Source organism: Lynx rufus, unplaced genomic scaffold (assembly GCF_022079265.1).
Source record: "Lynx rufus isolate CCGP_SWC_20201006 ecotype Redwood Valley unplaced genomic scaffold, mLynRuf1.p SCAF_1, whole genome shotgun sequence".
In the NCBI taxonomy this organism is placed as follows: domain Eukaryota; kingdom Metazoa; phylum Chordata; class Mammalia; order Carnivora; family Felidae; genus Lynx; species Lynx rufus.
In genome coordinates, this window is record NW_025814823.1 from 179,924,223 (window position 1) to 179,949,069 (window position 24,847).

General features: G+C 40.2%; 1 protein-coding gene across 2 annotated transcripts in view; it reads left to right on the top strand.

Moving 5' to 3' along the window:
* The window catches only part of SLIT3 (slit guidance ligand 3), a 593,232-nt gene that overhangs the window by 52,896 nt on the left and 515,489 nt on the right, over positions 1-24,847 (top strand). The window lies entirely within an intron of this gene.

Sequence of the window (24,847 nt, forward strand, 5' to 3'; positions counted from 1 at the left end):
CTCCCCGAACCCCCTCTGCCCCTCACGGGAGAAGGATGGGAGAGTGGGCAGTCCCGCTGGTGTGCCTGTATCTCCTCTGAGCATCAGCCTGTGTCAGGGAGCCCACATGTTTCCAGGAGAGAATGTGGTGCCAGGGTTTAAAAATAGGCTGCTGTTCTGACTATCAGAGGGAGAGATGAAGAGGGGTGGGGATAGAGATGGATGGAGCCTCCATTTGTTTTGGTGATTAATGCCTTTGCAGAAAACTCTTGGGTCACTTTGATGGGGTGCTGCTCAGATGGTTAAGTGGGCAGCTTCACCTTTCCTCAGTTAATCACATCTGGCAGCTCATAACATCTGGAGATTTGCTTCCTGCGCTCTAAGTGGGGATTGTCCCCAGGAGCACTTAGTCATGCTGGTGGGCGGCTCTCTTCCCCGTTTCCCTCCACATCCTGGTTGGCCTGACATTTCAGCCTCTTTCTCCTGCAGTTGGGAATAGGGCTGCAACAGCTCCCTGCTCCATCATCCTCCCTAGAAGGATCCTGTTCGATTTACCTGTTGCCAAATCTCGTCTACAGAGATGGGGTTGGGTGAGGTGGAGGGCCTGCCACCACCATGTTAGCTTTGTGATCCGCCATCTTTTCCCTTGGAGTCATTGCATCTGGGGCAACACAGGTATTATCCAGCAAAACCCTTTACTGCTCCTCTTTTGTGTGAACCGTCCCATTTATTGCTCTCCTTGTAGGTCATAGGTCAGCACATGTTCTGTTGTTGGTTTAAAAATGTGAGGCACCTGGGTGGCTCAGTCGGTTAAGTGTCCAACTTTGGTTCAGGTCATGATCTTTTGGTTCATGAGTTTGAGCCCCGTGTCAGACTCTGTGCTGACGGCTCAGAGCCCAGAGCCTGTTCGGATTCTGTGTCTCCCTCTCTCTCTCTGCCCTTCCCCTGCTCATGCTCTGTCTTTGTCTCTCTCAAAAATAAATAAACATTTAAAAAATGTGACATTTATTTCTTATAAAGGAAAAGAGTTCTAAAAATAATGAATGCTGCCTCTGTTTACATTTATATTTTTAAGTTTCTTACACTTTAAATTCTTCTCCTTATTTAGACCAATGGAAAAATAAAAGTATTTATTGAACCTGGTTCCTTTGTATGAGATATTAAACATTTCTATGGAAGAGTAAAATATATAATCCCTTGTGTTTTATGTTAATGTTTATTGATTTTGAGAGGGCGGGGGGAACATGAGTGGGGGAGGGACAGAGAGGAGGAGAGAGAGAATCCTAAGCAGGCTCTGCATTGCCAGCAAAGAGCCCGATGTGGGGCTCAAACTCATGAACTGTAAGATCATGACCTGAGCCAAAATCAAGAGTCGCACATTGAGCCGACTGAGCCATCCGGGCGCCCCTGTACAGTCCTTTGTGAAAAGGCCACCTCTTGCTTAGTCTTCTGATTAGAAGGGTAAGCAAACTCCTAATTTATTCATTTCATGATTGTTGGGAGGGAACTAATTGAGTGCCTTAGACATGCTGGGAACTATGCTGATGTTTTATGTGCTATCTGTTATTTTATCCCCATAAAATTCCTGTGAGGTGTTACTACCCTCATTTGCAGATGAAGAAACAAAGGCTCAGGGAGGTGAAGCCAAAGAAATGTCAAGGGTGGGGGGCAGACAAAATTCAAAGCCACATCTGTCTGACATCAAAGTCCCACACCCTTTCATACTTCTGTGCTCGGACATTAGATGAAGTGTGATCTTTAGCAGTGGCCCTGCAAATGGCCTCTCACATACGCACTTAACTCCAGGGAATATCAGTGAAATATGCTGGCAAAAGGCACTTTTCTTTGGCATGGTGAACACAGCTGAAATACTGTGCATGTCTGGGGGACTGAGGGGATTACAATTGCAGGGTAAACCTGGCTGTTTCTCTACTTTGGTGTATTAAGAAGCTAATGCTAGCTGCTGTACTAGATAAACCCTCAAATCTCACAGCTTAACACAGTGGAAGTTTACCTCTTATTCATATCAAACCCAGTCAGGGTGTTCTTGGTTTCTTGGCCTCTCCCCTTCAAGGGGAGAGTTGGGGACACAGACTCCTTTTACTCTTCAGCTCCGCTATCATTAAACCTTGGCTTCCAAGGTACCAAATGTGTGTCTGAATCAAGCCACTGGAAAACAGCATGAAGGGTTGCACGTGGAAGGTTTTCATGGGTAAGACCTAGAAAGAGTATATATCACTTTCACCATTATATACCTTGGATTAGAAATTGTTCACGTGGCCACAATAATCTGCAGGAGAGGCTAGGAAAGGTAATCAAGCTATATGCCCAGGAAATAGAGGAAATGGGGTTAGTGAAAAGGTAACCAGTCTCTGACTTATAGTGCAAGTGATCTAAAGAAATGGTTGGGCAAGAAAGAGAATGGAAGTAGAGGTAGCTGGCTCAGTGTGCACAGTTAGATGGGCCCCTTTAGTTAGGGTTTCCCGGTGTCAGTGAGGGGGAGGGTGTATGTGACATTATCCTGATGTGTTATTCTGGTGTTGGTTTTCCAGTCTGCTCCCAGACAGATGAGAGCTATAGAATGGGAAAATGTAACATATTTGTTGTTAACAGCTAAAGAAGTAGATGGCTGATTGTGCTGTCTGTAGCTCTCACTCCTGGCTTCCCTTACCTGTGTCTCCATATTTTGTGGTAGATTCATCTTTGTCATACTTTGAAATACAGCCTAGAAATGTTATGGGTTTTGATAATTCATTTCTGAAGTACTGATTTTCATTATGAATGGTCTTTATTGGTTCGATCTCTTGAGCGTTAATGAGGAAGGAGAGAGAATTTTGTCCCTCACGTCTCAAATCTGAGTTCTTCATTCTTCCATGAAAGGCCTCTGCTGTAGACTGAGTAAGGTGCTTCTCTTCACATACAGCAATGATTGTCCTTATGACAGCACTGATCATACCATGTGTTAATTCTCTATTTGCCTGATTGTTCCTCCCCAAAACCATAAATGTGTTGAAGTCAGAAATCCTGTTTCATTAGGTCTTAATCTCAGAGCTTTGCACAAGACATGATGGTTAGTGCTTGTGGAATACTTATCAAATACTTGGGTTTTTGTTCCTTACCAGTGGTTCTGAACTGGGACCAATCCCCCCCACCCCCCATCCCCACCCAGAGAATACTTGGCAATGTCTGGAGACATTTTTGGTGGTCACGACTGGAGGATGCTACTGGTGTAAAATGGGTGGAGGTCAGGAATGCTGCTAAACATCCTACAATGCACAGGACAGTTCCCACAACAGAAAATTATCTGATCTAAAATATTAACAGTGCTGAGGGTGAGAAACTGTGCTCTTTATTTACTATGTGTCAGATAGCATCACAGACACTTGACGTATGCCATCTCATTTAATCTATACAATATTATGAGGTTAGAATGACTGTATCCCTGACATGACAATATAAAATTCAGAGCATTGCCTTTAAAGTTGTATTGTTAAATATGTCTTCCCTACATCTAATTTAGCTACATCTCACTTTTGGTTTCCCAAAAGAGGATAGGGTAGAGGACCGAGTTAAATGAAACCCAGAAACATAAACAAATCCCGTAGGTGGGACATTCTACAAGACAACTGCCTTGGTCTCTTCAAAAATCAATGTCATGAAAGACATGGGAGTTGGCAGTTGCAGATTAAAAGAAGCTTAAGATATAAACAGTAGCAAAAAGTTGGAAGGGTCAATAGAGTATAAGTGTTCTAAGATCTTTGAATTAACCAGGAAGTGATAATAGCACTAATGTTTATTGCCTTATCAAATCAAGGATGCATGTTGCAATCTGTAGGATAGCCTCTAGAAAGAATGGTTTAAAAAATATAATAGCCTAGTAGAGGAAGAAAGGACATAGAATGACACAAAGAGAAATACGATTCATTCAAATCAGGGGTAAAAGGAAAGAGAAAGGAACATAGGACAAATAAGACAAAGAGAAAACAAATAGAGGATGATCTTAAACACAGAAATATCACAATTATTTTGTATGTAAACAGGTTACTCCTCCATTTGAAAGGCAGAGTAGATAAAATAACAAACAATAATTATATGCTTTATACAAAGACAAACATTAAGCATGAAGATAGAGACAAATTGAGAGTAAAAGGCTGGAAAAGATACCATGAAAATATGAACCAAAAGAAGGTTGGTGTGATTCTGTTAATACTACATAAAATAGACTTTTAAAAAAGTAACACTGTTGGAGATGAAGAAGGCTATTTCATAATGATAAAGGAGTAAATACACCAGAAAAATAGAGAGAATCTGTATTTGTATGTGTCTAAAAACATAGCCTAAAAATACACAAAGCAAATATTGACATAATTAAAAGGATAGATAAGTTTATATTCATAGTTAAGATACTGTTATTGTAATTAGTGGGATAAACAGATACAGTTATTAGTAACAACATGGATTATTATGATATTAGTAACAATATGAAGTATTATTCATAACAATGTGGAATAATATGACAAACTTTGCAGATCTGACCCAAATCATATGTAGAGAACACTGCAACCAAAAAATGTAGAATAAACATTTTTTTTCAGGTGCATATGAAACTTTTATCAAGCACTGGTGTACAATCAGGTCTCAACAAATATCAAAGTGTTGAAATCATATGGAATATTTTCTCTGACTACAGCAGCAGAAATATTTAAGAAGTCAATAAGAAAACAATAACTGAAAAGTTCAATATATTTGGAAATTGAGTCCTATACTTCTAAATAAAATCTTAAACTATCACATGGAAACTGGAAGATATATTTTCTGAATGTTAATAAACACACTGTATATCACACAATGGATTATAGCCAAAGCCATGCTCAGAAGATAGTGTATAGTCTTTAAGCTATATTATTCAAGTTATGATATATGCTATCATATACTTAAAATGAAGTAAGGATAAAATCTTGATGAAAGAACCCATCTTAAGAAGCTAGAGAAAGAACAAAACAATAGAAGAAAGGAAGTCAGTAAAAGCAGAAGTATATGAAATATAAATATATATATATATATATTTTTTTTTAACTCTGAAAAGCCAAACTTTCATTCTTACAACAATAAAATTATAAAAACTAACAAGACTGATCATAAAACAAAAAAGAGGGGCACCTGGGTGTCTCAGTTGGTTAAACATCCAACTCTTGAGTTTGGCTCAGGTCATTATCCCAGGGTCATGGGATCAAGTGCTGCGTAGGGCTCCATGCTGAGCATGGAGTCTGCTTAAGATTCCCTCTCTCTCCTCTGCCCCTACCCCCAGCTCTCTCTCTTTCTCTCTCTCTCTCTCAAAACAAAAATAAAACAGAACAAAGGAATACAAAAAGGAAGAAGTAGTCTTTCCAATTGCCAGTATGAAAGATAAAAAGGAGGACATTTGTATGAATTTTATAGATTAAAATGATAAAAGAGTAGTTTTTTTAAAGTTAATTTATTTTGGGAGAGAGAGAGAGCATGTAAGCAGGGGAGGGGCAGAGAGAGAGGGAGAGAGAGAACCCCAAGCAGGCTCTATGCTCAGCAGGAGCCCAGCACAGGACTAGATCCCACAACCCTGGGATCATGACCTGAGCCAAGGTCAAAAGCTGGATGATCAGTCAACTGAGCCACCCAGATGCCCCAAGAAGAAATTTTGAACAACTTTAGTTCAATGATTTTAAAGATTAAGTGAAATTAAAAACTGAAGCAAGAAGGGATATAAAGTCTATATAGTCCTATATTAAAGAAATTAAATCTTCAACTGAAACACCCCACCCAAATCCATCTACACTCAGATGGCTTAACTAGTGAATTCTACCAAAGTTTTAAGGAATAAATAATATCAACATAAACTTATTGTATAAAAAGAATGGACATTTGTCATTTGGACAGTATAATTTTTATGGCAAAATCCAGCAAAAACATTTCAGGAAAAAATATAAATCAACATATTTTATTAATATTTATATGAATTTCCTAACAGCATATTAGCAAAGAGAATTTAGTGGTACATGAAAAAGATATATTAACAACCAAGCTTGAATTATTCAAGGAATACAAGGGTGGTTTAATATTTAAAGATCCCTCTCCTATATAAAAAAATGCGAAACAACTAGATAGCAAAGCCAAAGACACACACAACATCTACAATAAAACTAGTTTACAAAGTATCTTAGTAAACTCTTGCACCCCTGATAAAAGTAGACAGGGAAAAACAATCGATGTTTACAAAACCATTGTGTTATCTCATCTGTGTGGGACAAAGCAGAGGCAAGCCAATTGAAATTCTTATGACTCTGGGAGCAGGAGATCACTTAAATGACTAATATGTAGTCATTGGAAAACACAGTGGCCAGCCTGAAAAAGGCTGCCAAAAATGGAGGGGAGCTGGATTAGATGCACTTCATGGTAAGTACAGAGGAACCATGATGTGGTAATGACTTATATAGTAGTTGGAGTATTCTGGGCCCTATAAATTCTTTAACAAAAACAGGGCTCTTTTTCAAAGAAAGGCCTAGCATTAATAAGTAATTAATAAGTAACCTGAGAGTAGTTGATCAGAACAGGAACAATAGTAGAAATGAAAAGAGAACTTCTTCGTGAAAGTGTTAGAAATCACCAGAAGAGTTAGATCTCAGAAAATACAAGGCCGTGGTTTTCATTATTTTGTGCAAAAAAAAATAAAATAAATAAAATAAAAAAAAAGCAAAGCAAGAATGAACTCTACACTCTTGAAGCTAAAAAAGCTATCAATTCCCACCCCTTCCTCATAAAACTACAGGAATTTCTTTCATTTAAGAAATAACCAAAAAGATTATGGTTGAAGCTCATACAAAGTGCTTTTTCATAAGAAAAATTAAAAAAGTAAGAAGTATAATAACCTTTCTAGAAACAATGAAAACATGCAAGAAAGTGGTACCCACAAAACAGATGAAAACTATAATAGAATAGTTCAAAACCAGCTACACAAATTTAAGGTCTTACAAACTATAAAAATACAACATAAATTTGAATTAAAAAAAACTCAGAATTTAGATGATTAGAGAAAAATAGGATTTGAAAGGAAGGATAAAGAACGCAGGGAATGATTTTGAAATAAAAGAACTAATTTAAAAATAAATGCTGTCAACTCTGAAGAAGAAGAATGAACTTGGAGAATCACACTATCCATTTTCAAGACCTACTGTAAATCTATAGTAATCAAGACAGCATGGTATTGATGAAGTAATAGACATATGAATTAGCAGAACAGAATTAAAAAAAAACAGAAATAGACTCATTCAAATATAGTCAACTGGCTTTTAACAAAAGTGCAAAGACAATTCAATGGAGAAATAGTCTTTTCAACAAATGATACTGGGACAATTAGATGTTCATATGTAGATAATTGAACCTAGATATAAACCTTATATCTTACACAGAATTCAATTCAAAGTGGATCATAGACCTGAATGTAAAATATAAAACTACTAGACTTCTAGGAGAGACAAGAGAAAAAATGTACATGACGTTGGGTTTAGGGATATGTTTCTTGACATAACAACAAAAGCATGATCTATAAAAGAAGAAAAAAACTTGATCAATTGAACTTTATTAAAATTAAAAACTTATGTTCCACAAAGAACACTGTTAGGAGAATGAAAAGACCAGTCACAGACGGGGAAAAAATTTTTGCAAAATGCATACCTGACTTGCATACAATATATACAAAGAACTTTCAAAAATTTAACAATAAGAAAACACTTCTAACCCCCCAAAGAGAAAGAAATGGGCAAAAGATTTGAACAAGTACTGCATCAAATATATGCAGATGGCAAGTAAGCATATGTAAAATTCTTGATACCACTTTTTTAGGGTAATGCAAATTAAACAACAATGAAATATCACTCCCCCCCCTTAATTATAATGGCTAAAATACTAAAACCTGGTAATACTAATTGGTGGTGAGAAGGTAGGTACTAGGGTACTCTCATTTATTGCTTGTGGGAACGCAAAATACTATAGCCACTATGGAAGACAATTTAGCAGTTTCTTACAAAGCTAAATATAGTCATATCTTACAGTTCAGTTCAGTGTTTAGGGGTGCAGAGAAGAGGGGATGGAGGGTTGAATAGGTGAAACCATGGGAAAGGAGGGGCTTAGGGTGGTGAAATTATGCAGTATGATACTAAAATAGTGAATATATGACATTTGCATTGATGAAAGCCCATGGAATTTTATAGCATAGAGAGTGAACCTTAATGTATGAACATTTCTAAAAATCATTTAGAAAATTGGAGGATCCCAACATGGAATACAGACTGTGATGATGAATGTATGAATCAACCTCTTAAAGGTAATGGGGAAAGTTGCTGACCTAAATGGATTTGAAAATAAGCAGAGGGAACCACACACATGAACTGTACTGTGGTTGATAAAATTTCCCACAGGAGTATGGGTTACTCTGAAATCACTGTACCTGTGTATTGGAATTGAACAATGGATGGTGGATGGTAGAGACAGGTTTCTCATTGCTGAAATGCATGGTTACAGACAAGCAATGAAGAAAACTATAATGATCTTTGTGGCAATGGATAAGAGTTGGAGACATCAGTATGAACAAATGTTTAGTCTGATAAAGATATGTTCACTTAATATAGATGGATATATTTAGAAATATATAGATATAAAAAAGAAATATATTGATATGTAAATATACATAGGCTTGTACACAAGCAGATGTGTCCTTGTTCTCTTAGCAGGAGAGCCTAGAGGCAGTGACACCACAGCAGCAGTGAGCATACCTACTGTCCTGATCTTGGTTTCTAATACCATTGTCCAATGAAAGGGAGCTAAGACTCTTGGAGAAATGGGTTGATTCTAGGACTTGGTATGAGATAGGTTGTACCAGAAAGGAAGTGCTCAAAACAAAACAAGACAAAACCCACAATTAGGGGATATATGAAAAGAACATAGAAGCAAACCAAAAGAGCTAATTGCCAAAGCTGAAACCATTTCAGCAGCAAAGAAGCAAATCAGCATTGGGTTATAACCAAAGTATAAAATATTCATGAGTCCATACTGAAACATAAGTAAATGATTGAATAAATAAATGAATGGGGAGAGGAGAAATCTCCCATTCAGGAGAATTCTAAATGATTTGTGTATATTTTCTGTTCTTAAGGAGGAGGAGCATAACTCTCCACTCCTTAAATGGAGGCTTTGCACAGTGACTTCCTTCAAAAGAGTACTGTATGAAAAAGAGCAGAGCATAGTAATTTCACAGTGGAGAAATGTGACACACGCTACTATCTCAGCCAGATGATCAAGGCCAATGTCCAAAGTAGTAAGTCATGTTGATAGTATGTACCTTTGATATGATGTAATGAAAATAGCAGTTTACATCTGTGATCTCCAGCTCAAAAACCCCTACCTACATTCTAATGAGAAAAACATCAGAAAAATTCCAGTTGAGGGACATTCTTAAAAACATCTCAACAGTCCTCAGAACTGTCAAAGTCATCAAAAACAAGAAAAGTCAGTGAAGCTGTCAGAGCTAAAAGGAACATAAGGAGATGTGATGACTAACTATAATGTGACATCCTTGATAGTATCCGAAAAAAGGGAAAAAAAACCATACAGGTAAAAACTAAGGGAATCGAAATAAAGTATTGACTTTAGTTCATAATAATGTATCAATATTGGCTCATTAATTGTGGCAAAGGTACTAATGTAAGACATTAATGATAGAGGAAACTGGGCAGGGGATATATGAGATTGCTCTGTGCTATCTTCCCAACTTTATGTACATATGAATCTATTCTATAAAAAGGTTATTTTTTTTAAGTTGACTGTGCCAATCCCTACTTGAACAACAGATTCATAAGCAAAATAAATGTGGTTATTGTTTTACACCAAAAATATATACATACATATTAATCTAGATACAATTCAAGGGCATGTAAATGTAATGGATGATGTCTTAAGAGAAATGAAAAATGGAAAGGAGTAGTTTTTTCAATCAATAAGAAGTTAATACAGAGGTTAAGAGGATTAAATACAAAGCGATAGATACAGAAGTCAAAGTCTTTCTATCACATTTATAATACAAATTTCTGAGGAAGAAAACTAAAGCAATTACTCTGAAAAACTCTTTGGCAGTATCAGCTAGAGCTGAACATACACATACCCCGTGACCCAGCAATTCCATTCTTGGCTATACATCCCATAAAAAGATATACACAAGAATGTTCATAGGAGCACTATCCATAATAGCCCCAAATTGGAAACAGGCCAAACGATCATCACCATGAGAAAAGATAGATTGTGGTGTATTCATATAATGGAATAGACTGATGGAAAATGAAAAGTTACACCAACACAAAACGACTGCAATATGTAACAACACGACAAATCTCAGAAACAGAATGAGTGACAAAAGCCAGACATAAAAGAATATATATTACCTGATTCCATTTATATAATCTTCAAAATAGGCAAAACTAATTTATGGTATTAAAAGTCAAGGTAGTGTTTATCATTGGAGGGCTATAAATGGAAGAGAGCATTCGAGGGTTTCTGGGGTGTGTCATCATCTGTTTCTAGATCTGAGTAGAGGTTTTGTGGATCTGTTCCACTAGGTGAAAGTGCTTCTAGCCACAAAATTTACATTTGTTTATTTTTCTATGTATATCTTTTACTTCAAAACAATTATTTTAAAAGGAGACTTTAGAGACAAATATAACAACCAAATTCAGTGCCTTGCTCTTAATTGAAGCCTGGTTTGAAGAAACGAATATATAAAATAAAATTTTGAGACAAATGGAGAAATCTGAACATGGATTAGATATCACGAACACAATGTCAGGGAATCGTTTATTAATTTTGCTAAATGTGATAATGGTACTCTAGTTATCTGGGAAAGCCTCTTAAGGTTTTGAGATGCATGCAGAAATCAAACATCCTGATTTCCATAATTTGCCTTACATGGTTCAGAGTAAAACAAATACAGCAAAAGGAAAATAATTGTGGAATCTAATTGGTGGGCATATTTTTGCTTTACACTCGAACATTTTTAATTTTTTTGTAAATTTTTTAAAGTTTATTTATTTTGAGCGAGAGAGAGAGAGCACACACGCTGGGGAGGGGCAGAGAGGAGAGACAGAATCCCAAGTAGTCTCCATGCTGTCAGCGCAGAGCCTGATGTGGGGCTCAAACTCACAAACTGTGAGATCATGACTGGATCCGAGATCAAGAGTCGGACACTTAACCGACTGCGCCACCCAGGCGCGTTTTTTATTAAAATTTAAATCTTTTTTAATTATCATGTACTTTTCATGGAGAAAAAACCCTGAAGCTCTAAAATTAAGGTAACTTGCCACGCTGAGATTTAAATCCAGGACTATTCTGAATTTAGGTGCTAGGAAAAGAAAACATAACTGTCAGGAATTTGGAGGAGATTATGATGTTGTATTATCCAGTTTCCTCATTTTACAGACAAGGAAACAGGCTAGAGAGGAATTTGACTTCTATGAAATGTTAATGCAGCATGCAGTATTTGAGGGGTTGAGTTGCCTTGGTGTTAGCTCAGTTTTTCCAAAGAGCAGAACACAATGGTGTTCTTAGCCCTAAGCCAGAGTTCCCATTTACTCTTTAATTAGATGTGAAGTCAATAATTAGATTATATATTTAAATGCATATGTGTGGCAAATATATATTTTTAAATTATTGCAAGATTTATTTTGTTTCTGGTAGGATAGAAGTCTGCTTGTCCCACCAGAACTAAGATTGTGTTATGTTCCTTGAGCCAATCATTTAGAGGCCAGACATTCAAACAGCCCATGAATGTGGCTTTTTCTTCCTTTGGCCTCATTTGTATCAACATCAAACACTGACCATTGTTACTAACTCAGAATTATGGACAGGGTTTTCTTTGTGCAATTTTATCGCCTGCGGTGTCTACACTTAAATTACTCTACGTCCATGAAAAAAACCCAGTGCCTGTGTGGGTGTATAAGCTGCCAACACCAGAAACACCACTGTTGACAGATTTTTGATTGGTTTATGTTTTTATTCCCTTAAGAAAAAAAAACTTCTATCTTGGAATATATTCTCCATTGGTTCCTTAAGAATTGCAAAACAGTGTGAAGGGTATGCCTTAAGACTAGGGAAATGTTAGGGGAAAAATAAAAACTGGAGACTGTGTTCACCATCATGCCTGGAGGCCTGCGATCATAGACCAGCCTGCTTGATTCTCTCCCACCAAGCCCTTTCCTCTCTGGTTGCATTGAAGGACCAAGACAGATGAGGAGGAGGTTGTTGGAAGACTCAAACCTAAAATCTTCAACTATACCTTATAACCATAACCATAACCATAACCATAACCATAACCATAACCATAACTTCGTATAATGGGCGTTGGGGCCATCTCCCTAGAGAACAAGACTCAGGATTATAAGCTTAGTGATGGCAGGAAATTTAAGTGAATATGTAGGAAGTGTAGCAAAGTAGTAAGGAATGTGGGCTCTGACATCGTGGCCCACACTTACATGCTGTTTGACCTTGGACAAATTAATGAGCCTCTCCTAGCCTCAGTTGCCTTATCTATAAAACATCTGTATATCTACCTCATAGGGTTGCTGGTAAAACTAAATAGCATACATGAGAGGAATTTAGAACAGGGTCTGGTTCGTAGTAAATGCTTGTAAGCATTTCACTGCAGTCTCTGGGGGGAAAAAAAAGACTGATTATGTGTTCCTGGAGATTCCTTAAGACCGGCATTTTCAGACTTTTTTCCAGCGACTTCCTCTCCCACTCCACCCTACAGCAGCTCACCCATCTGCAGACAATTCCAGGTTAACAAACATCTGTTAAGCATCTGCTATGGCACCAGGTACTATGTCAGTTCAAGAGTTTTTGAGAAGAATACAGTGGAACCCATGCCATCAAGTTGCTTACAGTCTATTTAGGAAGGCAAACGTGTAATCACAAACCTTTCAACACGGCAAATAGTGAACCCTCAAGAGTACAGAGGAATGGCCATCTCTACCAGTGAGGCCAGGGAAAACTTTACCCAGGAGGCATCGCTTGAACGGAGTCTTGACTATCAAGGAGTACAACTCGTGACCACCACATCAGCAAAGGATTATATGATCTGGGGTCATTTGGAATAGAAACAAGAATAGCAAGGGCCAGTCTCTAAAAGTTTCCACAGGCCCTTAGATCTGCCAATTTTGATACAGTGAGTGTGTGATAGATATTTAGTCTAGTGATTTAAAGATTAAGAATGTGGACTCAAAGTTAGGGTAGACCTGGATTTGAACTGGGGTAAGTCTTTCCATTTCCCTTACTAGCCATGTGTCCTCAGGCAAGTTTCTCAATAGTTCCAAGCTCCATCTGTTAAATGGGGATAATCATTGTTGAGTAGCATTGCCTTTTAAATAGAAACCCATTTCTAAAGTTGGCATGAAAGATTAAAAATGGAAAATATTCAAAATTCTTGACAGTTCTGTCTCCCATGAACAAGACATGTAGGGACTGTTTTATACTGAAAAGCACTATTGACCACTGGAATCCCCATCAGCAAAACGTTCAGGGTGAGTGGCACAGGAGGACTGAGATTGAGGGAGGGGCAGATTCTTGTCTCTCATCCGAGTCATTTGGGGGCACAGGTTCATTGAGAAGAATGTTGGTAGGACCTGCTGTACCTTGTATTTCTTATTGTCTTTTAATCTTTGCTGAGTGCCTGTACTTGGGTTCACCCATAAATTACAGGCACATGTATTGTGATTCCACTAGACCACTTCATAAGGCGCTCACGAGATGACCCATGTGAAGGGCTTCATTCACACAGCGATTGGCACAATTGTCACTCAGTGTATTGAGTCATCCTTGCAGATCCTCCTCTTCTTCTTCATCGTCCATCATGGGCTAAGAGTGATGGATAAATAAAAAGAGCAGTTTATTTGACCAAATGAGCCAAATAACTATATTTTTATGCATTGCTTTGTTTCCAGCTCTTAGGCCAAAGACCCCGTGCTAAATATGTGCCAACTTGGCTTCTTGTTCTTATTTTCCCATTAAAAATCATCAAAGCATGTTTTCTCATATGGAAAATGAGCTTAATAGTATTTTCTGTCTGATAAGAGTAAGGCTGTTGTCAGAAAATATGTATCTGCTAAAGTACTCTAAAAAGGCAGACAAAACAAAGCAAATTGTCATGATTATTTCTATCATCATGTGGGGGCACAGCAACATAGCCGGGTTAGATTGTACCCACTTCTTCCCCTGAATGCCTTGAAGATCAAAAGAATTAATACTTTTTGGTTCATTTGTTTTATTCTCTTTCTTTATATTATACTATTTTGTGGGAAGTAGAGATCTATCTGAAAGATTGGTCTTCTCATTTCAAAGTATAACAAGTAGAGTGCTCTAAGTCTGGGAATATGTCAGCAAAAGTTTCAATCTCAAAATGCTTGTGTCTCTCTCGCTCTGTCTCTCTGGGGTGAGTGTGTGTGTGTGTGTGTGTGTGTGTGTGTGTGTGTGTGTGTGTGTTTTGGGCTTCTCCAAGACGTGGAGGTTTGGAATGAAAATGGTAATTGACCTTTAACAAGAGAGCTGAGAGCACTGCTTCTGTGTGTTATATGACTGTGAGCTGGATTTTAAATGTTTGATTAAGTTATTAGAGTGTTTTGCTTTGGCATAAAGTACTGTAAATTTACGATTGCTGGCCAAAGCGGTTAGTCAGTGGAGAAGAATAAATTGTTTTGAGAGGTGCTTCAAAACCTGGATTTTATTCTCTTGGAAAGACAGGGTTTTAAATAAATCATGTAATACAAATGAGAATTTCCATAATTGAGGTTCAAACCAGGAAGATCCCTAGGAGCTTTGGAGTAGTAAAATGAAAAACAATATTCCAGGATGCTTTCTTTCTTTTTTCTTTTCTCTTTAAATTTGTGTTTTGAAGGGTGCCTGGGTGGCTCAGTCAGTTAAGGATTTGACTCTTGGTTTCAGCTCAGGTCATGATCTCATGGTTCGTGAGTTTGAGCCCTGTGTCTGGCTTTGTGCTGACAGTGTGGAGCCTGCTTGGATTCTCTCTCTCTCCTCTCTGTCTCTGCCCCTCCTGCTCATTCTCTCCCTCTCCCCCCTCCTCTCTCTCTCTCTCTCTTGCTCTCTCCCTCTCTTTAAAAAATAAAGAAACACACTTTAAAAATAAAACTTACATTTTGAGTGTGCTAACTTTGTTTTTAGGGATCCAGAGACCAAAAAACACAAAACAAACACACATTAAATATATGTTGTCACACAATTTTTGTCTGAGATGTGAATGCTGTAGAGAGACTTAAAAAAAAAAGTTTCCAGGACACCTTTGCTTATAGTGATTCACACAGTTAGAGGCCCCTGTCATCTGCACCCATGTCATTACCTGGAGAATTTCTGTCTGGCAGTCCTCACTCCCTGTCACCCAGTAATTTCATTCTCTGACAGCTTTCATGTTTTCAGAGCATGTTCTCTTCCGTCAGTTAGGAAATCTATCTTAAATGGCAACTCCCCTCTCTTGGGGGCCTTTTTTGGCTTGTGGCCTCAGACCTTCTCCCAGGATCCTTCCACCTGTTTCCTCAAAGTCCCCAGCCTTCCCTCAGCACAGCTAAGCTTCTCCCAGGAGCACCAAAGTAAATAAAACATGATTAAATGTATGTGATTGGTTTTTGTACTGCTTTATGTATTTGATATAGGTATACACTAGAGAACTTTGTACCATACAGTGTATAAATATACCATATATAATTGATTAAGTAGGGCAATTGTGGCCATTTCTAGAACAGTATGCCATCAACCCTCTGTTTGGAACCTGGGCATGTATTCTGATATTTGTTTTTATGGGGTCATGTGAAATAAAGTTAGGGCTGCAGCCCTTTGTACAAGATTGTAGAGCGCTACCCAAATTGTACTGCTAAAACACTGATTTTCATAGGAGATTAGCTCAGTGATTAAGAGCACAGGCTGTGTCCTCAGGCTACCTCCCTGGGAATCTCAGGTTCTCCGCTGGCCAGCGGCACAGCCTTAGGCAAGTACCTTAATCTCTCATCTGTACAAAGGGGTAATAGAATTACCTACCCCAGAGTTGTTGAGAGAATTGAATGAAATAATGCATGTTTTGGGTCTAGCAAAGCACCTGACACAAAACAAAGTAAGTGGTGAATACATATTAACTATTAATTACAACATCATCATGATCAGATTTAAGTGGTGTTTAGCATATAAAAAAAAATCTCTCCTCAAAATGGAAAAAAATGTAAATGTGGGGATGGTCTGTTCAGCTGTTCCCTCACTCATGAATGCTCAAGTATATGCTAATGCCCACCCTGGGTTGGACACCCCAATCATCTGTACCCGGCAACACTCATCTCCTCAGTGGCCTCCATGCCTCCCATTCACCCATGATCTTGTAGACCTGCTATTGCCTGGGAGCCATCCTTTTCCCAGCTGGTCCCCACTTCCTGTAGGGTGAGGGCTATTTTGACAGGACTGAAGGATGGAGAGTCCACAGATGTGGAAAGTTCAGTAAAGTCACTGGCACTCCTCCAGCCTTAGCATCTATCTCACTGAAGCATCCCCTGGGCTCAGAATGTTAAAATAACTCTTCCAACATCCACATTGTAAGATATCAGAGAGATTCCAGGCCTGGATCTTAGCAAAATTGAAGATGATCTTGAGTCTTTGAGCATCCTGAGACCCACCATTGCTACCTTTAGAGTTTGTGACAGAGTGAGAAAAGGGACTGAGGGTAACAGATGTGTTTGTGATTTTGGCCTTTACCTTGCCCTTAGAATAGTGAATAAGTACTGGCATTTATTAAGCACCTTCTTAGTCAGACACAGTGCATGGTTCTGTACAAATACTGCCTCACTGCATTCTCTGAGCTATCTTCCAAGGCAGAGGTTATTGTCAGCATTTTACAGATGAGGTCACTGAGTCTCCGGGAAGTTAAATCACTTGTTTTCAGCCCCACAAAGCGGAGACCGGAGGCTGCAACCTAAGTTTAGACCAAAGCCAAGTGCTTTGGTCTCTATGGGTCTTTGGTTTTGTGTTAGGCACCAAGTAGGTGGGAAGTGGTTATAAGGCCACTTTCTTTCCACCCCAGGAGTGGGGAAGGAGCAGGGAGAAGACAGGGGCTGAGGAGGAGTCCATCCTGTCTCCCAAATGCATGTCTAGAAAGAGGTTGTCCCCCACAGAGGCACAAACATTCAGCCCCACTCTCTAGTCCTCCTTCTACCCCTTAAGAGTTCTCAGATTTACCTAGCTCTATACCTCTGGAGTTCCCATTGCTCAATGATGAGTGGTTAGCAGACATGAGGGTGGGGATTTCACATCCACGTTGATATTCCTAGGGGGGTGGCAGGGCCTGGAGGAGGATTGCAGAGTGACAGGGAGATGGTGGGGACTGTCTCCAACAATGGCCTCTCGTTTCTCCTCTCATCTTCATCCCTACCACTGCTGAACTCACCCATGTCATCATCAGCTCTTATTTGAAGGACCACAGTTCTCCTCTCTTACCTGTCTGCTTCCATTCTGGCTGCAGAGAAAGTGTCCTTCACTCTAGAGTAAGCCAGAGTGAGTTTCTCAAATACATGTAGTGCTTAAAATTTTTCGCAGTCTTCCTTTGGCTCTTAAAATCCACTTCAGTCCCTTGTCCCATCTTCCTTCGCCCCCTCCTCAGCTAGGAACCACCAGTCATCCTTTGGCTCTTAGCAACAGGGTCCCTTCCTCAGGTCCCTTCCCTTTCTGTGCCCCTCCAGCCTGCTCAGTTCTTCTCTCACACATTCTTACAGGACCCTGACCTTTTGTTCATCTCAGTCTGTATTTAAACGTTCCTTAGTGATGCTCAATTGATGTTTGTCTCCCTCACGAGACTGTAAGCCCTCTGAGACAAATGTGTCAGTGCTCAGCACAGCAATGCTAGCACCTGACATTCAGGTGTGCCTAGCCACACCCTGAATTTGTTAACATTTGTCATGTGTGTGAGTAACATCACTGGTGAGTCCGTGCTTTGGAAACCCAGGAAGAACACGAATACAGATGTAGCCACACTATGGTTACCCCTCACCGCTTCCCTTCCATTTCCAGTTAGAGAGGCTCTGCTGGGCTCTCCTCCACCCCACCTATAATGAGAACTACCAGCAGAACTTCCTTTGGGGTACCTTCTTGTTATACTCATTATTTTGTGAAGCCCTACACTGATCCCAGGGAGGAACCCATTTGTGGAACACCTCTACCTTCACCTCTCCTGTGGTGGTGAGAGAAGACCTGGCACATAGTAGGTATTCTGGGAACATTTGGTAAATGCTCAGTAGCATATTACTTTGACCATTCTGCATAGCAAATATTTTTTATTGAAATAGGTATGTATGTAAAAGAAAATGTATACATTTTGAATGTTATGTAATTACTTGTTGGAATCTACATTTTATTTAAAAACTGGGTGATCCATTTGGGGCCTGGTCAAGTAATTATAGTATGTCAGTAAGTTGAGCAATGTCGTATCATAGTAATTTTCTCTATACCATCTAATTTCTGTAGTGATCTCCTGTTATGGATCTGGCATTCATTCATTATTTAATCCTTACCGTAATGTTAGGGAGTACTTACTATTAGCCTCCCATTTGCCAGTAAGGAAACAGAGAGGGTCCAGAGAGGTTAAATAATTTGGCCAAAGTCTCAGTGCTGTGAGAAATGGGGGCAAGATTTGAAAGCAGCTCTCCCTGCCTCCAGAGCAGATGACATTGCCATTGTCCCATCCTGTGCATCTCCTTAAGATCTAAGTAGTAAGGACAAGATGTGGTTACAAATCAAAAGCCTGCTTGTTTTGTGTGCCTTGTAAATAGACTCTGAAGGGGCTTCCTCCACCAAAGGTGGAGGACTCCTCTCTCAGCCCTTCCCATTCCCTGCAGCCTCCTCCCTTCCCTCCGAGATATCTCTGCAGATGGTCTGGGAGACATGCGCAGGCCTTGCTACAGAATCAGATCTCTGAGTCAGCCCTTGAAAAAAAGAAATCTCTTTGCTGGTTTTATTTTTCTTGGTTGATTTATTTGACAAGGACCCATTTTGTACATCATTTTGGAATTTCAAAATCTTTTTTTATCTCCAAAGGTCTGTCTTAAAAAGCTGAAGAAATAAAAGAGAAGCTATGTATGCTATTCCCTGTGTGATGCTTTCTAAACCAAGGCTCTGCCTTTTTATTTTGTGACCCTGAGAGCACACAGGTTGCAGGATAGGGGCTGAGAAGAGCTAAATCCCAGCAGGTAGGAGTCCGATTTTCACTAATCCCTAAAGACACATCTCTGTCACTGTTGTTTGACTTGTCAGGACACCTACGTTGCTAAACCCCACAGAGGAAGAGCAAGCACATGAATTATTCACTTTCTGACAGAGCTTCTCTGGTGAGATTAGGTGTTGCAACCAGCCAGCAAAAGGAAATGTTCCCAGCTCTGGCTGGCTGCAGATACAATCACTGTTGATCTTTACCTGGAGGTCCATGAAGCCCCACTCTGAGGCCTTCAGTAGAGATTCTAGCCTGGTGTTCCTGGGGTCACAGTTTCAGCAGCAAGTCATTTCCAGAGGAATCCTTTATCCTGGCACATGGCATGTCAGATGCAACCAAAAGAGGCACCAAGCTTCCCTGGAACTTTCTCCACTTTCACATGTGTTTCAGCTGAGGGAAAAGCACCAGGGGCGGGGGGCTAGGGGGAGGTTGGGAGAGCCTCTGACTGAATTTATAGTTGCATTTAATAACCCGTGCAACTCAATTTATTAGGTCACAATGCCCCTTTGAACTGTGGCATGAAATTTTGCATGCATAGTCTGGTTTCTCCAGTGAGAAGCAGACCTTCCCCATTCAGTTTTGTGTCCTTGTTGAATGAAATGTCCATGCCTTGACCATTTTGGTTAAGAACAAGCTTTGATCAAGCGTGGGCTGGGGCATTTCACCATGGCCCTTGATGCTTATGTCTGCTGACAGTGGCTAAAGCACTGTACCCACCCATGTGGATTACCATCCGTGTACCAACTCTGCATGAAAGGTCTGCATCTGCAGACATTCTTCCTCCTAAAGACGCTTAAAGCAGAGTTCTGTGTCTTTTTTTGCAAGCTCTGCTTTCTGTTTTGCTAAGAATAAGTTATGGCATAACTTTGTCTGTTTCCTTAGACCCTTCTAATTGAACCAAGAAGTTCAGGGCGATGATGTTTTTTGAGCAGTTTCCAAATCTCAAGGCATGGAAATCAGGGAAATAATTCGCTTAGATCGTGGAATATCTTTTTTTTTTTTTTTTTTTTTTTTTACCACAATCCTGAGAAGTAGAGTTTGGTTAAATGGCACCTGAGATCAATTCAAATGAGCGAATTTATATTGAGCACTTACTGTGTGAAAAATCCCTTGCTAGTGATGATGGGAGATAGAGTTCAAGACAAAATGGAGTCTATTGACTTCTGAGTCATGATTTGCCTTGTAAGAGTGCCAAGGTGTAAGAGACATAACATTTTCATTTTTATGATTTTTTTGTGATGTGTATTAGATAAATAGCTCTTCAAATGCATGGCCCTGTGGGTGATTTCACTATGAATGAGAGTAAAGCAGGCATTTAAGGAAAATAAAAAAGGTGAGTTAACTTAGGAATACATTAAGTAATAATATAGATGATACCTAGAAGTGATAACAAGGTAGTTGGTGATTTATTAGAATATCAAAAGCCACTATCCTAGATGTACTGAAACACACATCTCCAAGGAAGCAAGTCAGTTTATTATTCAGGAAGGTAAGCCAAGGGCCTTTGAGATTTGACGATACCTGGTCATTAGCTTGCATGGCTCACTGCACAGCCAAGCCATGATGGATGTTAATGAAATTGCTCACACATGTCCTTGTGTACTTCCCATCATCCACACAGCAGTAACATTGAGATGTAGACCACTTCCTGCCATCTTGACTATCCTGATGTGGAGGAGACACGGTAGAGAGAAATGAGGTTCCCATTAAGCTTTGCACATCCCATTCCAAGCATTTGCATTGGAAGGGAGATGCTGGAGACATGATGAAAGGCGGATACAGCACCACAAGCTAGATGGCCCAAGGTCAGAGGAGAGACAGAGGTAAAAGGATGTCTTGAGGCATGGGGACTGCTGGTCTGATGTGCCACAGCTAGTGACATCCCATCCCCTGCAACAGAAGCAATGTATAAACCCCACCACACACCCCTCTGAGGAGCCTTAAACCCATTCAGATGTGTAATACTGTTGAGTGCAGTGAATAGACTAATATCGTCTTGGCATCTCTGCAGTGACTAATTTGTGGGCTCTCTGATTTTGTTCTGAGTTAAGTGGTCTTTATGTTCCAATTCTGGCAGCACTGAACAGTGATATATTGTGTCCACGATTCCGCCTGGTTTATTGGCGCTCACATAATGACAGCCTGTTGAATGGGAAGAAGTAGTGCGTAAACAAAACAGCCTGAGCTGGAGGGGCAGCACTAATTTTCTGAGCCATGTTTGTTCTGAGTTAGGCGTGAGATTTTCTTCTATCTGTGTAAGTTGGGATTTTGAAACTTGATATGCATATAACTTCACATTTACACTTGGAGTTCCAAAAGAGCTTCAGTTTGATTACATGGGGAAATCAAAAACTAGCATAAAGCCATCTTTGCCTGATAGAAAAAGTGAATTCTGGAGTACTGACTCCTCACAGTGCCTGGGAGAATCCCTCTAGGTTGGGGATCTCAGGAGTAAACACAAGACACCCCACACTAAGGAAAACCCTGAGGGCCTATCATGGGCAGAGTCCTTTGTCCTAAGAAGACAGATCAGTTGATTAATACAAAGAGTGGGAGCTGGAAGTAGAGGCCATGTGCAGGGTCACACACGGGAAGGGTCTGGTACAAAAGAGGAGCCACTGTTGGTGTGAGGATTGAGGTGGATGCTGTATGTTTGTCTTGAAGTGTGTTTTTCATTGTTGACATGTGTCTAGTGTGCTTTGTCAGAAAGGAGTTGGTTTGAAGAACCAGTTTAGAGTGGACACATGAAATGATTGTATTTCTCACTAATTCCATATACTTTTTATTGTTATTATTGACTGGTTTTGAAATTGAAATTAGCAGATACTACGTATTCATGGTACAAACTATTAAGGACTAAAAGTGTATAAAAGAAAGTGTCCCTGCTTTACCTGATACCTGGTTCCCCTTCCCAAATGTAGCCGTTGTCTTGTTTTTTGTTTTTGTTTTGTATATTTCCAGAAATTATTCTTATACAGGGTCATCTGGGTGGCTCAGCTGGGTAGGCTTCTGACTTTGACTCAGGTCATGATCTCACAGTTCATGAGTTCGAACCCTGTGTCAGGCTCTGTGCTGACAGCTCAGAGCCTGGAGCCTGCTTCAGATTCTGTGTGTGTGTGTCCTCTCTCTCTGCCCCTCCCTTGCCCACACTCTGTCTCATTCTCTCTCTCAAAAAAAAAAAAAAAAACATTTAAAAAATGAAAAAAATTATTCTTATAGATACTTAAGCGTGTGTGTGTACATATGTATTTATGTATATGTGTGTGATTTTCTACACCAATCAGAACTCTATCCATAGATAGAGAAGATAATCATTTACTCGGTGTGGTTGAAGGAAGCCAGAAGGTCCCATAGCCAAAAAAACATATGCCCAGGGCCTACCATGGATCCAAGGTTGTTGTTGTTTTTTAATTTTTTTTAATGTTTATTTTTGAGAGACAGAGACAGAGCATGAGTGGCAGATGGGGAGCGGGAGAGGGGAAGACACAGAACTCATAGCAGACTCCAGGCTCTATGCTGATAGCCTGAGGCAGGACTCAAACCCATAAACTGTGAGATTATGACCCGAGCCGAAGTCTGATGCTTAACTGGCTGAGCCACCCAGGCTCCCCTGTTTTTTTTTTTTTTTCAACTATTTGAAAATTATTCTTTAGATTTTAAAAAATTATTAAGACTATTTTTTTAGAGCAGTTTTAGGTTCACAATAAAATTGAGGGGAAGGTACAGAGATTTGCCATATGCCTCCTTCCCCTGTATGTGCATAGCCTCCCCCATTGTCAACGTCACCCACCAGAATGGGAGAATTGAGACAATTGAACCTACCTTGACACATCAAAATCACTCAAGAAAACACAGTTTTTATTACTATTCATTCTGGGTTGTACGGTCTCTGGGCTTGGATTTAAATTTTTTTTTCTTTTAATTCCAAATTAAGACTTCTCTTGCAGTTGACTAGGATTCATCTGCCCGTTTGTGAATGAAGAGGGCCTGTTTGCAAGTGGGTTGATTTTAGTATCTTTTCTCTGCCTGTGGGGGCCACATGGGGGCACTTGGCCCACTGGGCACTGTGGTGTGCAGAGCAGCATGGGGTCCCAAGGACTGGCAGGGGCTGAATGGGAAAGCCATGAGTGCAGCAGGACCAGAGGCGGGGAGTGAGGCTGTGTCTCACTGTCACAGAGGAGGAGGGGAGCCAGGAGACACTACTGGAGAATTGGGGGCTGGGACAAGAGCCCCATACTCACTCGCATTGGCCACCTGGTGCGTGGTGTGTAGGCGGTGAAGAGACAGCACGGAGGAGAAATCACAGCCTCCATGCTCGCATCTGCATCTGTCTCTGCACACACACAGAGACATTGAGTCTCTGCAACCAGAGACTTCTTGACAACTCGGGGTCTCAAAAGACTTCTGAGAGCAGCAGGGAAAGAGCCACTCAATGAATGCTCACCTATAATCATGTGCCTTTGTTGACAGATGCCTGTCTTTGTACTTAGTGTGATAAACTGCTTCTGTGATTTCATCTTTTGAATTTCCATGTTGCTATTCCTTGGGATAGGAATAGGCATCCCAGAAAGTGTCACCACTTGCTTGTAGCTGAGGCTGAGTAAGATGAGAAGCCCTCCCTCAGGCGGGGTGTGGAATCCATCCCTCCCAAGATGGGGCGAGCTCCTTGTTGCATGCCTCAGTCAGCCCACCCTTGCCTTTTGTGGGCAACACAGGATGTCCCGGCCACACAGGATGGACAGATGGCAGGAGAGCAATGGTCTGTTAAGGCACAGATGAGGTGCAAGGGGCATTGGGCACCCTGCCAAAATCCTAGTTCTGCCACTTACTAGTGGGGTGATGAATCATATAATAAGTAACTTAAGTTCTCCAAGCCTTGGTTTTATCATCTGTAAAATGATATAAGATAAATAACGGTCTGGACCTTATAGGGTTGTTGAGAGGATTCAATTAGTTGAAACCTACAAAACCCTTAGAACACTGCCTGTGAGCACTCAAAAGAGGTTAGGTGTTGCTGCTATTATTCTGGAAGCTTGTTCTGCTTCCTTTGTCAGTTGATAGCACTGTCTGTAACAAAGGTGGGTCAGTCCAATCCTATGGCCTTTCTCTTCCTTTTGGCTATAAACCACTGCTGGGCTGGGCCTGAGGTTGACCCAATTCATATCTGCATCGGTCCTCTGCGAATGTGTCCTCTGGAGGCCCGGGTGTGTTAGCTGATCTAATCAGGGGAGGGATTCAGGGCCCATTCCAATGTTTAAGTTGGCACTCAGCCTAATCTTGTCTGTCTTGAACTGTAAGTCCAAGAAGATGGGCCAGATCTGGTTCAAGTACTCTGCAGGGTGGAGCCTTTCAAACATTTGGAGTGATAAATAAATGTATCTGGGGAGGGTGGCTGGGTTGGTGGTAGCTTAATCATAGTTTTACTGTTTCACTCCTTTGAGACCATCTTGTTACCTGAAGAGAGTGGTCAGTTGGACCATCATTCTGCCCCCTGTCTTGGACACTGGGTTTTTAATAACCATTGCTGGCATTAATTGGGCATTTACC